The following is a 17,217-nucleotide window of genomic DNA, read 5'->3' as shown; positions in this document are numbered from 1 at the left end:
TGATTTTTGTTTTCTCTCTCAGAAGTATCATCTCACCCTCAGTTTTTAGAAATTTCTTCTCTGATTTGGATGTCAGATTTAATAGCATGTCTTGATTGAAAGGCTGTTAGCGGATTGACAGATCCTCTAGGATTTTGCTGATGACCATTTATTTGCCATAAATCCAGCCTTTTGCCATCCTTGTCATTCCCACCTATTCTTAACTGCAGAGCCCTGGGCCTTTACCCATATCTTTCTCTTTGTCAGGAACACTTCCTCACCTCTTATTTCACTGTTGTCTGTTGAAAATTTTCCATTTTTCCAAAAAACCTGTATAAAACTCTAAAATTTAAAGATTCCTATTTGTTCTCATGTACCATGTCATGGTAATAATACCATAATATCATTTATTGTTTACTTACATTTCACTATATTGTAAGGTTTATGATAGTAAGGACTATGTCTTTTCCCGTGTCTTTACTGCAAAACACACTCTAAAGTGCTATACACTGGGCACTCTTCTAAGTGCTTTGCATGGGTGCATGGTCAGTCACTTCAGTCATGCCCCACTGTTTGTGACCCTTTGGACAGTAGTCCACCAGGCTCCTCATTCCATGGGATTCTCCAGGCAAGAATACTGGAGTGGGTTGCCATGTCCTCCTCCAGGGGATCTTCCCTATCTAGGGATCAAACCCATGTCTGCCGTGTACAGATTTTTCACTGCTGAGCTACCTGGGAAGGCACCTCTAAGTGCTTTACATATGTTTAATTCATTTATCTGTACAATGCCTTTATGAGGTAGGTGCTATTAATATCTCCATTTTACTGGGGTACAGATGAGTTAACTAACTTGCCCAAGGTCACATGTTAATAAATGTTAGGGCTGAGATTTGAACTCAGGCAGCCTGACTTGGAAAAAAAAGAATCTATTAAAAAGTCAAGTAATGAAATGTATCTCTCTTAATTTCTAGGGTATGAGTCACAAGTTGTCATTTCTTACTTGGATTTTTAAAATATTTGCGTTAGTTTTTATCAAGATGTAGGCTAAAATTCTTCATGGGAAGGCAGCTCTTAATGTAAGGTAATAAAAATATTTAGATTACTTACAGAATTTAAAGAACATGTGTTGTATGTTATAGAAGCTTGTTTTTCTGTATTGCTGATTGCATTGGTGGATTAGTAATATATCTTACTAAAGAACATAGTGCTTTATGGTGTGTGTGTGTATATGTGTGTGTGTGTGTATACACCTGTATATTTGATGATGCTGTGTTATTTTTCAAATATATTGTTCAAGGGCTTTATGTATTTGTAGTACGTATCACTAACTAGACTGTTAAGACTCTTCAGGACCAGTTCCAATGATCTTGTCTTTAATTCAGTGGTCGTCTGCAATTGATTACAGGAGATTTTTTTTTAAATGTTAGGGCTGAGCCCCAACTACCACTCCCAGAGATTCTGATTTAACTGGTCTATATCTGTATCTGTAAAAACTGTAAAAATGTTGATTTTTCAAGTGCAGCCCACACTAGAGAACCACGGGAATACAAAGTCTACGTGCTCCATCAGACTTCTGCTTATTTTTAATGCCTTGCAATTTGCCCTCTGGTCGTTACAGGCATATAATCTTAAGAATTCAAGCTCTAGAAACATTTTCTGTTTCTAAACCCTATCAGCTTTTTGAAAAATGTGGATACCTGAGCCCCATCTGGACCTAGTGACTTATATTTTTGGGAAATACACATTTTAAAAAATTAGCATCTTAAGGAAATTCCCTGGCAGTTCAGTGGTTAGGACTTGATACTGTCACTGCCAGAGGCCTGTTCAATACCTGGTTAGGGAACTAAGATCCCACAAGCCATGGGGCATGGCCAAAAAGAAAAAAGCATCTTAGATTCTTACGTTCATCATAGTTTGAAAACTGACTTTTATACAAAAAAGTATTTAATAAGTATTTGCGTGAGGAGGCTGAATTAAAATTTGTTTCCCCAGATAGACTGTAGTAAATGTTCTGAATTCAGAGATCTTATCCTATCTAGTTTCCCCTCTGCATAAGAGAGGGCTGTGGTTAAGGACTGCATCTTATTCTTTGGCTTGCCCCATCTGGCTTACACTTTTCTGCTGGTAGAAGCCTAAATACTTATTGAATTGAGTTTTATGTGTAATAATAATTTTTATAATTTTCCTGCCAAGCCAGAGCTAAAAAATTGTTGAATATGATTATGAATGTTGGGGCCCCTTGAGGCTAAATAGTGCTGAACAGCATCTTCACTCAAACTTTTTCTAAGAACTTAGAAAGATGTTGAGAATCATCTAGTCCATTTCTTTCATTTTATAGTGGAGGAAATTGTGACCCAGACTACTTGAGTGCTGTGTACAAAGTGACAGAATTAATTGCAAGACTAGATTCCTATCCAGTGCTGCTTATTACATGAAATAACTTCTCTTTCGAAGCAGCAGTGATTGGGTTAAGTTTCAGATAGAGGTTTTCTGCTTTTTAGGTACAATGGAAAGAAGAATCTGTGCAGAACCAAAAACATCTTGGTTTTTAAAATTAGGACATCTGCCTTTACTCACATTTACTTTTTAAGATAATTAGAAGATGGAGAATCTTTGCCAGTGAAGTCCTTAACTGAAGATGTGTGGGTATGAGATATAAAACTCATTTGGCATACAGTTTTGTTGTTGTTTTTAGTGGAACTTTGCTTCTCTGTCCTGACATTTCCACATCTCTATTTATAGCAGTGATCTCTTTGGAATTTGCCTTCTGATTCTGTTTGTTCTTTTATGTTGCTTCATATTAACTGATATTCTCACTTCATTTTTTAAAAAATGTACTTTTAAAGGACTGGAGAAGGAAAATAAGGAATAAAATCTTTAAAAGTATCTGAAATTACTATTTTCCTGTAACTTAACTATAATATTCTTTATAACATTGTATATTATAGTACCTAATGATAGAAATACTAACTTTTCAAGATAGAATGGTAGTTTATTTTCTAAATTTAAAAACATATGAAGTCTACAGTGAATTCCTTTTATCCAGGATAGATATTACTTTGAGTCTTAACAACTTGCTTTTTAAACTGTACTCTGATATAAGTAAAGATCAAGAAATTTTATTTTAGTTAGAACCTTTAAATGGTATACTCTTTAAGGGCAGGAAATGTCGTATTTACTTTTGAGATGAATGTAGTATCTGGCATCTAGTGGCTACTTATTAATCTATTAATTTATTCGGTTTAGTCAAAATGCTGGGCATTGTTCTAGGTGTCAGAGATACAGTAGTGAACTAAATAGACAAATATCCTTACCCTCGTGAGTGAATGTTGAATGAAACTGAATCACTTTGGAAGGACTCTTATTTGTTTGTAGGTAGTTATTTACATCAGTCTGAAAAAGAGAATTACCTGGTTGTGCAGTGGTTAGAACTTGGTGCCTTCACTGCTGGGGGCCTGAGTTAGATCTGTGGTCAGGGAACTAAAATCCCATAAAAGTGAGATGCAGCCAAAAGAAAAAAAGAAAAAAAACTTTGAAGGAATGGAAAAGAATAGACTGTAGTTTATTAAGCAGTGTATTACGGAGTCAGAATGGGAGAAGATACGATCATTCATTATTTAAATATTGATTTCCTAGTGGATGTAAAATTATTTTAAGTAATTACATAATTGCCAGTCTTTGTCATCCTGATTGTCATTTAATTCTTGTGTTTTGTTTGTTGTTCAGTTGCCCAGTCGTGTCCAGCTCTGCAACCCCATGGACTGCAGCACGCCAGGCCTCCCTGCCCCTCCCATCTCCTGAAATTTGCCGAAGTTCATATTCATTACATTGGTGATACCATCCAGCCATTTCATCCTCTGACACTCTTCTTCTTCTGCCCTCAGTCTTTGCCATCATCAGGGACTTTTCCAATGAGTTGGCTCTTGCATCAGGTGACCAAAATACTGGAGCTTCAGCTTCAACATCAGTCTTTCCAATGAGTATTCAGGGTTAATTTCCCTTAATCATGCTGTCCAAGGGACTCTCAGGAATCTTCTCCAGTACCACAATTCGAAGGTATCAGTTCTTTGGTGCTCTGCCTCCTTTATAGTCCAGCTCTCACAACCATATGTGACTACATAGGGTTGTGAGAAGACCATAGCCTTACTATATGGACCTTTGTCAGCAGAGTGATGTCTCTGCTATTCAACACACTGTCTAGGTTTGTCATAGCTTTCCTGTCAAGAAGCAGTTGTCTTATGATTTCATGTATCATCCATATGTCAGGTTCTTGTTGTTTTTCCTGCCTGTCTTTGATTCCCACTTGAAACTCATCCAGACCAGCATTTCTCTTAATGTGCTCAGCATATAGGTTAAATTAACAGGGTGACAGCAGACAACCCTGTCATACGCCTTTCTCAATCCTGAACCAGTCAGTTGTTCGATACAGGGTTCTAACTGTTGCTTCTTGACCCACATACGGGTTTCTGAGGAGACAGGCAAAATGGTCTGGTATTCCCATCTCCTAAGAGCTTTCCATAGTTTCTTATGATCCACACAGTCAAAGGCTTTAGATAGTCAATGAAACAGAGGTAGAAGTTTTTCTGTTTGTAACCCTGAGTATAATGTTCTGTTTGTAATTCTGAGTAAAGGCCTCAGTTGGAAGCCAGGGAACTTCATAAAAAATCAGATACCACTGAGTGCCTCTGACTGTAGGGCCCAAAACTGCGTACACACCAAAGTTCTAGTTGTTTATTTGTTGTCAGTGTTTCATCCCATAGTGTGAGCTCCACAGGGTCTAGTCATCACTGTACCCAAGTACAGAAAATAATGCGTCACATAGTAGATGCTATTAATTACTCAGTCCTTGACCACTCAAAATGCAATTTCCTCCTACTCATAGCTACAGTCTATGAGTACAGTCTACATCTAATCTTCATCCAGACCACTCAAACAATAAAAGCCTTCCATTCCAGTATTCTCTTAAAAAGACTTACTATTTTAGACTCTTCACTAACATACTCTTTCCGTTCTTCTTGTCTTTTGACACTTCCCTTTTTTTTTCAGTCTTTGTTACTTCCTGGTTTTATTTGCCAGTCCAGGAATTCCCAACTCCCACTGCCCTTTGTCTTTCAGTTATATCCACTGTTTAAAATCCACTCTAAATCACTTGAAAAAGATTTTGGAATTAGATAAGCTTCAATTCATCATTTGCTACCTATGTGTCAAGTTATTTAACCTGGCCATGTTTAATCTTTTTCAAGTCTCATTTTGTTCTTTGTGCTCTAAGGATTGTTACAAAAATTAAATGAGATTTTGGTAACCATATACAATTGCCTGTAAATAATGAAAACCATTACTAAATAATAACTAAAAAATTTAGATGCAGAGTTACTCTTGGGCTGGTTGATTTAGCAGCTCAATAATATATCAGGTATCCATATATATATTTTTTTCATTTTTTCCCTCTGCCATCCTCAGCATTTGACTTAGTGCACCTCATGATTGCATAATGGTTGTCACAGTTCCCAGTGTTACGTAGGCATGATTGTAAAGTGGAAAAAAGTTTCTTCTCTTTAAAACAACGAAACCACTGAAAAAATTGGTATGGATGATCTTAATTACAAAGCAGAACTAGAGACGCAGATACAGAGAACAAACATGGATACCAAAGGGGGAGAAGAGGGGAGGGATGAATTGGGAGATGGGGATTGACATGCATACACTATTGATACTATGTATAAAGTAGATAAATAATGAGAACCTACTGTGTAGCACAGGGAACAAATCCAAAAAAGGGGTATGTATATACATATATGAATCGCTCTCCAACTCTGGGAGATGGTGGGGCACAGGGAAGACTGGCGTGCAGCAATCCACTGGTTGCAAAGAGTTGGACACAACTTGGTGACTGAACAACAACAACAAAATAGCTGATTCACTTTGCTGAACAGCATAAACTAATACAACATTGTAAAGAAATTATATTCCAATAAAATTTTTTAAAATAATAAAAGCAAGGAGACCTTTCTACTACCTCCACCTCCTTCCAGATGCTGACTGATTAACCTTGTGCTGATCAGATCGGAATCACTGGTTTACTCTAGCAAGTATCATACTTGGCTTTGAATAACTGAGATGCATCTTCTGAGGCTGAGAGAGAGACCCTAACTTATTAGTAATAGTTACTGTTAGTACTATGTCTGTAAATCTATGACTCTCTGCTTGGACCCTTTTTTTTTCTTTTTGCTATCTACATTCACTCTAATATAATCTCCTTAGTCTCGAGGTTTTTGTTTTTTTTTTCTAATTTTATTTTATTAGAGTGAATGTAGATAGCAAAAAGAAAAAAAAAGGGTCCAAGCAGAGAGTCATAGATTTACAGACATAGTACTAACAGTAACTATTACTAATAAGTTAGGGTCTCTCTCTCAGCCTCAGAAGATGCATCTCAGTCTCGAGGTTTTAAAGTTCACTTCTACTGGTTTTTTTGTTTTCCCTCCGTACTGCCTCTATGAATATCAAAGAAAGTGAAAGTGAACTCGCTCAGTCATGTCCAACTCTTTGCGACCCCATGAGCTGTAGCCTACCAGGCTCCTCCGCCCATGGGATTCTCCAGGCAAGAATACTGGAGTGGGTTGCCATTTCCTTCTCCAGGGGATCTTCCCCACCCAGGGATTGAACCTGGGTCTCTTGTACAGGAGGCAGATGCTTTAACCTCTGAGTCACCAGGGAAGCCCTATGAATATCAAACTTATATCCAGCTGCCTATTAGACATTACCATTTGTATGTTTAACTGGCATCTTAAACTGAACATGTCCGATACTGAACTCTCCAATTTCCTCATCTAGCTCTTCTATCTTACTATTTTAGTAAATAACAATTCTGTTCTTTTAATTTACTGAAGCTGAAAAACCTTGGAGTCATTATTGATTTCTCTTACATTCCACATCTGATTGACCAGAAAATCCTGACTCTACTTCTAAAATAAATAAAATAGGACCTTCACTACTATATCATGGACGAAATCACTTGGAGTATTATTGTAATACATTCTTAACTGGTCTTCCATCCTTGCCTACCGTCCTTCTGCATTCTAGAAGCCAGAATAATCCCATCATTTTTCTGCATAAAACTCTCCAGTGGCTTCTTACTTTCCCTCAATTCAAGGCAAAGTCTTTAGTGACCTGCAAGGCTCAACACCATCTAGGCATCTGTTATTTCTCTGACCATTTCCCAACTCCTTCACCACTCCTACCCTCTAATCATTTTTTAATTTATTTATTGTTGGCTGCACTGAGTCTTCATCGCTGCGTGCAGACTTCCTCTAGTGGTGAGTGAGGGCTACCCTCTAGTTGTGGTGTGCGGGCTTCTCATTGCAATGGCTTCTCTTTTGTTGCAGAGCACAGGCTCTAGGCCACAGGCCCAGTAGCTGAGGCTCATAGGCTTAGTTGCACTGTAGCATGTGGGATCTTCCCGGATCAGGGATCAAGCCCTTGTCTTCCCCATTGGTCAATGGATTCTCAACCACTGGACCACCAAGGAAATCCCCTACCCCACCATTCTTAAATAATCAAGCCTCAAAGATTCCTGGCATTCCCTCACTTCTAGATTTTTGTACTTGAAATTTCCCTCTACCGTATTTGTTCTATCCCCCCATATTTATATTGTTTTCCCCTTCTTTCAGGTCAGAGTGCAAACGTTATTTTCTTGGTGAAGCCATTTATGGCCACCCCATCTAAAATTTAAATTCTCTTATTTCCCTTTTGCACTTTATTTTCCTTAGTACCTACCATTATCTAATATTCCATATAGTATTTTAAAAATATTTTAAATTATATCTTCTTTAGAATGTAAAGTACATGAGGCAGGAATTTTTGTTCTCAGTTTATCCCCAACACCTAGGAAAGTGCCTTGGCATATGGAAAATCCTTAAAATGTTTATGAAGAAATGAATGTTGATTCATCTTATGGTTTCTGGTTTTGGCTGGGTCCTCAGTGAGACTTAGTAATCCTTTACATGTTTCTGATTAGTTTCCTTCCTAGTTCCCATAACTGCTGTGTCAAACCATCATTCTGCATCAAATGCCCTACTTTTATTCTTAGCTTCTTAGTTGTGGATGTCCTAATCCTCTTGCCTTCAGATTTATGATTTTTTCCTTATTTATTTTCTCTTAGAGCTTTACTTCTGAGTTTGTTCCAATTTCCTCTATTTCAAACCTTCCTCTCTCCTCTGAGACTTGACTTACGCAATTATTTCTTTTCTTACGTATTTGTATGTATTTTTATATATCTCATTTTCCTGTTTTTTTCCTCTCTTGACTATCTTAAAATTAACTTATTTGCTGCTGTTGCTGCTAAGTTTTAGCTTCAATTATTTGCTGACTTTTTGTGATCCAGTGGACTGTAGCTTACCGGGTTCCTCTATCCAAGGGATTCTCCAGATAAGAATACTGGAGTGGGTTGCCATGCCCTCCTCCAGCATATCTTCCCAAGGCAGGAATTGAACCCATGTCTCTCATATCTGCATTGTTAGGTGGGTTCTGTGCCACCTAGAAGCCCCAATCCTTCCTTATCCCTACTTTATTACAAGTCTCTCTCCTTCCCTCAGATTATCTTTAAAAGCTTAAATTTACTATTTCATTTTCATATCTCTTATTGTTCAGTTCATATGTATTAAGTTTTTAGAATAATTCTTGCACATAGTTAAGGACTGAGTGCTTACCATGATTAGTTATAACTACTGAAACCAAAATCATTCTCACTCTTGTGGGTACTTTTCTGTCACCCTTCTTGACTTTTCTGTATCCTTCATGAAACACTGTCCTCCTTTTGGTTTTGGGACACCCATGATATCAAGTGATATCAAGATGTTTTCAGCTCCAAGTAACAATTTCTTTAACAATAAGGCCAATGATAGATGATTCCAGTATTGGTTCAGGGATGCAACCCAGCCTCTTGCTTTCTTTTTACTCTAGCATTCTCACTGTGTCACAGATGTTTACTTTCAGGGTTGTAAGATAGCAGGCACAATATTTTAATTATCCCAAAGCAGAAAGGCAGTGCTGGGTTTTCTCTTGGGTAGATATCTCTTCATAGGGAAGAGAATCTCCCCCAGAGCATTTCCCTTGCATCTCATTGGCCACCTGTGCACCAGTCACTGGCAAAAGGAAATGTGATTACATGATTGACTTAGACTAACCACTAGTCATTCCCCAGGAGCCAGGGGGAGGCATCAACCTTTCTTGAAGGTTCATTACTCTGGAGGAAACTAGATATCTGTTTTCCAGGAAGAAGATAGGAATGGCTGTTTGGTTCATAATCAGTACTGTCTGCCATACCACTCTCACCTGGTTGATCTCTGAGTGCGACTTCTTAGTGTTTTTCATTTTTTCCCCTTTATTGATGTGTCCCCTAAATACTGGTATCCCAAAGTATTCTGTCTGTGATTCTTTCAAGTGTTATTTTTTTTTTTTTTTAAGATTCTTTTGGTGTGGACCATTTTTAAACTCTTTATTGAATTTGTTACATTATTGCTTCGGTTTTATGTTTTGCTTTTTGGTCATGAGGCATGTGGAATCTTAGCTCCCTGACAAGGAATCAAACCTGAACCCCCCACACACACATTGGACGGGGGAGTCTTAATCAAGGACCACCAGGGAAGTCCCTCAAATGTGATTCTTTTAATCTTTTAAAATACCACCTGTGTTATGATCTTTTCTAAATCTTTATCTCCAGCGAAGACTTCTTTTCTTTAAAAGCCTGTTTAGAATATCCAGCTGTCTCCTGCACATCTTCATCCACATTAAATTCAATTAAATATTGTGCCAGGTTTTGGGAAGTCAAAAAGTAAATAAACATTGCCCTGTATGATCTTTCATTATAGTTGGAACAAGTTATTCCAACACAGCTAGTACTTAGGAATGCAGTTTTATCAGGCAATAAAATTTTCCAAGTATAGAAGTAGCATAGATGAAGGGGTTATAGGCAACTAAATGGAACTCATCTTTTTCTTCAAATCTACTCTTCCTATATTCTATACTTTCACTAGTAGCCCAACATTACACATCTTTGGCCTAATAGTTATGATTCTGGGCTTTCACAGATGGTGCCCGGGTTCAATCCCTGGTTGGGGAGGATACTGCAAGCCACATGGCCAAAAAGAAGAAGAAACCAGGGCAATCTAAAATCTTTACAAATTCCCCATATAAAGTTGGTTGGTAAATTGTGTGTATTCTACCTCTATCAGATTTACCCAGTTGTCTTTTTATATCATAGTCTTCATACTTTCAGTTCAGTTCAGTTCAGTCACTCAGTCATGTCCGCCTCTTTGTGATCCCATGAATTGCAGCACGCCAGGCCTCCCTGTCCATCACCAACTCCCAGAGTTCACTCAGAGGCACATCCATTGAGTCAGTGATGCCATCCAGCCATCTCATCCTCTGCCATCCCCTTCTCCTCCTGCCCTCAATCCCTCCCAGCATCAGAGTCTTTTCCAATGAGTCAACTCTTCGCATGAGGTGGCCAAAGTACTGGAGTTTCAGCATTAGCATCATTCCTTCCAAAGAAATCCCAGGGCCGATCTCCTTCAGAATGGACTGGTTGGATCTCCTTGTAGTCCAAGGGACTCTCAAGAGTCTTCTCCAACACCACAGTTCAAAAGCATCAATTCTTCGGCACTCAGCCTTCTTCATAGTCCAACTCTCACATCCATACATGACCACTGGAAAAACCATAGCCTTGACTAGACGGACCTTTGTTGGCAAAGTAATGTCTCTGCTTTTGAATATGCTATCTAGGTTGGTCATAACTTTCCTTCCAAGGAGTAAGCATCTTTTAATTTCATGGCTGCAGTCACCATCTGCAGTGATTTTGGAGCCCAGAAAAATAAAGTCTGACACTGTTTCCACTGTTTCCCCATCTATTTCCCATGAAGTGATGGGACCAGATCCCATGATCTTCATTTTCTGAATGTTGAGCTTTAAGCCAACTTTTTCACTCTCCACTTTCACTTTCATCAAGAGGCTTTTGAGTTCCTCTTCACTTTCTGCCAAAAGGGTGGTGTCATCTGCATATCTGAGGTGATTGATATTTCTCCTGGCAATCTTGATTCCAGCTCGTGCTTCTTCCAGTCCAGCGTTTCTCATGATGTACTCTGCATAGAAGTTAAATAAGCAGGGTGACAATATACAGCCTTGATGTACTCCTTTTCCTATTTGGAACCAGTCTGTTGTTCATGTCCAGCTCGAACTGTTGCTTCCTGACCTGCATACAGATTTCTCAAGAGGCAGGTCAGGTGGCCCGGTATTCCCATCTCTTTCAGAATTTTCCACAGTTTATTGTGATCCACACAGTCAAAGGCTTTGGCATAGTCAATAAAGCAGAAATAGATGTTTTTCTGGAACTCTCTTGCTTTTTCCATGATCCAGCAGATGCTCTCTGGTTCCTCTGCCTTTTCTAAAACCAGCTTGAACATCAGGAAGTTCACGGTTCACATATTGCTGAAGCCTGGCTTGGAGAATTTTGAGCATTACTTTACTAGTGTGTGAGATGAGTGCAATTGTGCGGTAGTTTGAGCATTCTTTGGCATTGCCTTTCTTTAGGTCCTTGTGAGTGCAATTGTGCGGTAGTTTGAGCATTCTTTGGCATTGCCTTTCTTTAGGTCCTTGTAATTTCTCATTTCATTGAATTGTTTGCTCAGTAGAAGTTAATTGAACAGCAATGTATAGTAAGGCCTTATACTAGTAAAATTGTTCTTAAAAAACCAGCACTGTAGGGAGGCTATAAGCCAGTGAGTAGGGTATCGGCATATAGATGGTTACATAGATACTGAGAAAAATGTGGAAACTTGTGGTCAGAGGAACCTAACCCAAGTTGGGAGTCTGATTTGCTCAATTAGAGATTGAATCTCAAAGCAGTACTAAGCTGACTGTGGAGAAGAGGAAAATACACATACACATCACTTGATTTATACATACTAAAGAAATATTACTTTAAAGACATTACTTTGGGTGATTATGTAGTATTCATTTTGCTGTTGCTTAAAAATAATTTTTAACTGATCATAATTTAGATTATCAGTAGTAGTACATCATTACACAGTTGATCTTTCATTATCCATATTTCAAGATATTCATTATCTTGAAATTGGAGCACTCACTAAAATTTATTTATAACCCCGAAGTTAGTACTCAGGGTGCTTTCCATGTGCGTGTACATGAGCAGAGCAGCAAAAAAAATTTGAGTCTTATGTTCACAGCTTATTTCCAGTAAGGCGGTGCTTAACCTTATTTCAGCTCGCATGAACAGGTCTTTGTAGTGTATTTAGTGTGTTTTTGCATTTTTGTGCTTTTTTAAAAAAATTTTACTGTTTAAAGAGATATTTCAGTGATGTACTGAAGTGCTCTCTGATGTTCCCACTAAGCACAAGAAAGGTGTGATGTGCCTTATGGAGGGAATACATGTGTTAAAATAAGCTTCATTCAGGTAGGAGTTAAAGTGCTATTTGACCATGAGTTCAGTTTTGTAATAAACAGTCTTTATACAGGAACACACGTGAAAAAAGGTTATGTGTTGATGAGTTGACTTAATGCAGCATTTCCCTTAGGGGCAATGATTCAGTATTTGCTAATTCAGTGTTATGCAAGTTTATAGAATGTAACTGGTAAATAATGAGATAGCATGAATTTGACTTTTCATTTATGGCTAGGATTGATGAGTTAGATCAAGCTGGACAATATAGAGGTATAATTATTAAAGTATTGTGAAACTTCTAAAATATGTGCCCCTTTTCTGATAAACATCTCACCTCACTACCCTAAGTTTTCTTATATGTTCCCTTTAGCAAACATGCCCAGGTTGAGAATTTTAGTTTACAAGTTTTATTTTACCATCAGCCAGGCTGACATTTTATAAGCTAAGTGTTTATAGTGAAAACTGTTTTTTAAAATTTGCTAGATTTAATAGACTTTTATTGTGTTCACTGCTGTTTTAGCTTGCCCTCTGCCTCCAGTCAAAGAATAATTTATATAAAGCAGGGGTTGGCAAACATTTTCTCTTTAGGGCCACACATGGGCCACAGTCTCTGCTACTGTATGGGGAAAGCAGCAATATACAGTAGGTACTATTTTATGTTTATATTATAAGGGGAGGGATCATGACCAAAATTGTTTTGATTTCAGTAACTGTTGCCAGAGTAGGCTCCGGGAGTTGGTGCTGGACAGGGAAACCTGGCATGCTGTAGTCCATGGGGTCGCAAAGAGTCGACAAGACTGAGTGACTGAGCTGAACTGAACAGTTGCCTTGACTTGCTGCTTTAGCCTAGAAAATAAAAAGGCTGTATTTTAAAATATTAAAAACTCAAACATTAAATCCAGTCCATTTAAAATTAAATTATTCTTGAAATCCTACTTCTTTCTCTTCCTTTAAGCAATTGCAGTACTTTGGGCTCATTGTATTTGGAGTTAGGCAGTCAATGGCCTAGTTTTATAAAAGTTGGTGAATACTATAGAATGGCTTATTTTATACATGTCTTAGTACTATTTGCTAGGTTTCAGTGAAGTCTTTGAATCATATTTTAGTTTCCACAATGGCAGTGGTTTAATTATTTATGCCTTTACAGATGCACCCCATAAAGATATTTTGTAGTTAAGGTTAGGTACTGTTTTAAATGTAAAATAAATCATTTTATTGAATTATAAACAGTTGGAGAGCTAAACAAACTTGCTAAATAATCAGCTTATTGCATTCTTGCCAGAGTCTAATAGTTTGGCAAAACAGCAGCTTATCCTTTCCTTTCCTGCCTTACCTCTCCTGCATCATTTTTTTTTTCTCTCTAGTGCTTGTCTTACCTTGAGGAGCTGTTGGTTTCACTTTTCCACAGACTACCTCTCTGACCAGCCAATTAAGTTTTCCAGGTGACTATGATGTCTTCCCTCGGAGAAGGCCTTGGCACCCCACTCCAGTACTCTTGTCTGGAAAATCCCATGGACGGAGGAGACTGGTAGGCTGCAGTCCATGGGGTTGCTAAGAGTCGGACACGACTGAGCGACTTCCCTTTCACTTTTCACTTTCATGCATTGGAGAAGGAAATGGCAACCCACTCCAGTGTTCTTGCCTGGGGAATCCCAGGGATGGCGGAGCGTTGTGAGCTGCCGTCTATGGGGTCGAACAGAGTCGGACACGACTAAAGCGACTTAGCAGCAGCAGCAGCAGCAGCATGATGCCTTCCCTAGCTACCTGTGAGAGGAGAAACTTTAGAAAAGAATAAAAATCACATAAATTCCTCATTTCCCAGTGTTGCTTTTTTATCATTGTGAAAGCATATACTGAGGGAGCGTGTGTAAACAGAACAATTCCCACTACTTTATCCTAAAAGTAAAGTATTTGAAAAAATCCTCACAAAAAAGTCCTTTTTTGTAGATGAAAAATGAGATGCTTTGATTTTTGACTTTATTGAGATATAATTGACAATATTGTAAGATATTTAAAGTGTACATTGTGAAAATCTGATATATGTATACATTGTGAAAGGATTACTATTACTCCCCTCTAATTGATACATCTATCACTTCACATATTTATCTTTTTTTTTGGCCATCCCAGGGTGGCTTGTGGGATCCTGCTTTCCCAACCACGAACCTGGGCCCTCAGCAGTAAAAGCTCAGACTCCTAACCACTGGAATTCCAGGGAATTCCCTTCCCATCTTTTTTAAAAATGTAAAATGCTTTATGAATATGCATGTTCCTTGGGCAAGGGCTATAATAATCTTCTCTGCGTTATGCCAATTAATGTACAACTGAAGTCAGCACTGGGATACTATTTTATAAGTAAAAATAAAATTTTTATTTTTAAATTTTATTTGGCCATGCAGTGTGGCTTGTGGAATTTTAGTTCCCCAAGCACAGAGTCCTAACCACTGGACCACTAAGGAATTCCCCAAAATGAACTTCTCTTTAGTATTCACCTGTTAAGATTTTGTTTTCCCCAAATGTGCATGTAAAAGATGTGTATATATGATATACTTAAGTTCATAGGTTAAGGTTTCTGAAAAGCTGGATCATAGCACTAGTAATTAGAAGAAACCTGTAGATCTACGCTAATACAGTAGCCACTAGCCACTTGAAGCAAAGTACCTGAAATGTGGCTCTCTGAATTGAGATGTTGAATAAATGTAAAATTCACACTGGATTATTCTGAAGACTTAGTACAACAAAAAAGAGTTGTAAAATATCTTATTGATAATTTTTATATTGACTATATGTTGTAGTGTATATCAGATTTATTGAGTTAAAATATATTATTAAAATTTCACATTTCTTTTATTAAAATGTGGATTATAAAATTTTTAATTACATATGTGGCTTTTGTTTGTAACTTACTTTATTTGTAGCTCGCTGCTGGACAGCACTGTTGTAAATTATGTGATCTTTCAACGTAATCAAATACCAGTTTACAAGACCCATTTAAAATGACCTAGAAGTTCTATAGCTTTTTTTTACTTTCTGATTCAGTATTGAAAAATACTGTACAGAACACTTTGATTCTTCTTTTTGTAATTTGTGACTGCACTGTGTGGCAAGTGGGATCTCAGTTCCTCAACCAGGGATTGAACCCACGCTCCCTGCAGTCGAAGTGCATAGTCCCAATCATTAGACCACCAGGGAAGTCTGCTGCTGCTGCTGCTAAGTCGCTTCAGTCATGTCCGACTCTGTGCGACCCCATAGACAGCAGCCCACGAGGCTCCCCTGTCCCTGGGATTCTCCAGGCAAGAACACTGGAGTGCGTTGCCATTGCCTTCTCCAATGCAGGAAAGTGAAAGTGAAGTCACTGAGTCTTGTCCGACTCTTAGCGACCCCATGGATTGCGGCCCACCAGGCTCCTCCATCCATGAGATTTTCCAGGCAAGAGTACTGGAGTGGGGTGCCGCTGCCTTCTCCGAGGGAAGTCTGAGAACTCTTTAATGCTAAAATTTAAGAAAGTATGAGATTAGCCCACAGTCTATTCACTAGCCCTGTGGAAGTTTTTCAGTGACTTCTTGTAAAAGGGGGTTGGAAAGAAGGGCAAGTTATTATTGGGCTATTTTATTAGGAAACATTTTAATATTACCACAGAATAAAATCAATTCTATATTCCCCAAAGGGAAATACTTTCTTGAAAAGTGTGGACTATTTATTATACCTGAGTGTCTGCAGATAACACTACTATTTTTTCAATAAACATTAAAGCCATTTTATTTATTTTTTAAAGAGTGTATACTTAAATTTTTTTTTTAATTTTATTACTTTTTTTGGGTAAAGACTGTTAAAGTGGTAAAATTGAATGGATACATTCTATTATAGTGCTTTGTGCTGGGAAAACTATTGTAAAAAAAGCAATGATGGAATCAAAACTTGGAAAAATCAAAATTTGAGAACTTGGGGATTACTAATATAGCTATAGTGATTAAAATACTGGGAAATTTAGGTGGCATAGACAGTAGTCCAAGGAGAATTATGATTGATAAATCTATCCTTCCTGTCAAACTTGTAGTGTTAGTTTGATATCTTTTCCTGGTGTTTTTGGAAGCTTACAAATATTGATGAAACTTTTTACCTTAGTAAGAGAACTAAGATAATTTCACTAGCTTACTAAGAGAACTTAAAAAGGCATTTCACTATCTTCAAAGTAAATTGACACTTAAGATAGGAAACAAGGTTTGAAATAGTTTATTTCAAAGTGAAAGTGAAGGTTGCTCAGTCGTGTCCAACTCTGCAACCCCATGGACCATGGAGAAGTCCGTGGAATTCTCAAGGCCAGAATACCGGAGTGGGTAGCCTTTCCTTTCTCCAGGGGATCTTCCCGACCCAGGGATCACACCCAGGTCTCCCGCATTACAGGTGGATTCTTTACCAGCTGAGCCACAAGGAAAGCCCAAAGTTTATTTTGAAGACCTATGGAATTAGCACTTCTTGAAACATAAAGGAGCAGTCATTAGGTAAAAAAATTGACATTTAAAACTTTCTCAGCAATCTGATCATAACTTCTTTGTGTCAGCTTCTTAAAGTGAGCCTTCCTAAATCTTATGATTTAATCTGATGAATAATTTTATGCTTTTTCTTCTGGGCTTTGAGTTCTTGGTCCAAAACACAAACCCTTCCCCTTCCTCTCTTTCTTTCTAAATTATAATAATCTTTCAAGATACTGCACATTTTTCTGAAACACATTTTTTTTCTGAAAAATGAAACATTTTTTCTTTTTCATCCCCACCACTCTGTCC

At 37.9% G+C, this 17,217-nt stretch overlaps 1 protein-coding gene and 1 pseudogene across 2 annotated transcripts in view; one reads left to right on the top strand and one right to left on the bottom strand.

Annotated features, from left to right (window-relative positions):
- The window catches only part of DNAJB4 (DnaJ heat shock protein family (Hsp40) member B4), a 44,241-nt gene that overhangs the window by 7,507 nt on the left and 19,517 nt on the right, over window positions 1–17,217 (top strand). The window lies entirely within an intron of this gene.
- LOC133245434 (U6 spliceosomal RNA) lies at window positions 14,672–14,767 on the bottom strand (annotated as a pseudogene).

The sequence above is a fragment of the Bos javanicus genome, chromosome 3 (assembly GCF_032452875.1).
Source record: "Bos javanicus breed banteng chromosome 3, ARS-OSU_banteng_1.0, whole genome shotgun sequence".
Classification (NCBI taxonomy): Eukaryota; Metazoa; Chordata; class Mammalia; order Artiodactyla; family Bovidae; genus Bos; species Bos javanicus.
This window is presented reverse-complemented; position numbering and strand designations above follow the sequence as displayed.